This window comes from Cardiocondyla obscurior, unplaced genomic scaffold, assembly GCF_019399895.1.
Source record: "Cardiocondyla obscurior isolate alpha-2009 unplaced genomic scaffold, Cobs3.1 scaffold84_0_68234, whole genome shotgun sequence".
NCBI lineage: Eukaryota > Metazoa > Arthropoda > Insecta > Hymenoptera > Formicidae > Cardiocondyla > Cardiocondyla obscurior.
In genome coordinates, this window is record NW_027228823.1 from 65,391 (window position 1) to 66,627 (window position 1,237).

Here is a 1,237-nt window from a genome sequence, read left to right on the forward strand (position 1 = left end):
GAAAGGATAGGACGCTAAAAATGGTCACGTGGGCATCTGCTGACGTCACCGCACGACGTCACGTGGTCAGATTTTCAAAAATTTTTTTTCGTTTTTCGTCAATATTTCGCCCCTGGAGAAAGGGACGCTAAAAATGGTCACGTGGGCATCTGCTGACGTCACCGCACGACGTCACGTGGTCAGATTTTCAAAAAATTTTTTTTTTGTTTTTCGTTAATATCTTCGCCCCTGGAAAGAGTAAGACGCTAAGAATGGTCACGTGGGCATCTGCTGACGTCACCGCACGACGTCACGTGGTCAGATTTTCAAATATTTTTTTTTGTTTTTGTCAATATCTTTGCCCTTGGAGGGGGTAGAACGCTAAAAATGGTCACGTGGGCATCTGCTGACGTCACCGCACGACGTCACGTAGTCAGATTTTAAAAATTTTTTGTTTTCGTCAATATCTTCGCCCTGGAAAGGTAGGACGCTAAAAATGGTCACGTGGGCATCTGCTGACGTCACCGCACGACGTCACGTGGTCAAATTTTCAAAATTTTTTTTTTTGTTTTTCGTCAATATCTTCGCCCCTGGGAAAAGTAGGACGCTAAAAATGGTCACGTGGGCATCTGCTGACGTCACCGCACGACGTCACGTGGTCAGATTTTCAAAAAATTTTTTTCGTTTTCGTCAATATCTTCGCTTCTGGAGGGTAGGACGCTAAAAATGGTCACGTGGGCATCTGCTGACGTCACCGCACCACGTCACGTGGTCAGATTTTCAAAAATTTTTTTTGTTTTTGTCAATATCTTCGCCCTGAGAAAGTAGGACGCTAAAAATGGTCACGTGGGCATCTGCTGACGTCACCGCACGACGTCACGTGGTCAGATTTAAAAATTTTTTTTTGTTTTCGTCAATATCTTCGCCCCTGGAAGGGTAGGACGCTAAAAATGGTCACGTGGGCATCTGCTGACGTCACCGCACGACGTCACGTGGTCAGATTTTCAAAAATTTTTTTTTTGGTTTTTGTCAATATCTTCGCCCCTGGAGAGTAGGACGCTAAAAATGGTCACGTGGGCATCTGCTGACGTCACCGCACGACGTCACGTGGTCAGATTTTCAAAAATTTTTTGTTTTTGTCAATATCTTCGCTTCTGGAAAAGGTAGGACGCTAAAAATGGTCACGTGGGCATCTGCTGACGTCACCGCACGACGTCACGTGGTCAGATTTTCAAAAATTTTTTTTTGTTTTTGTCAA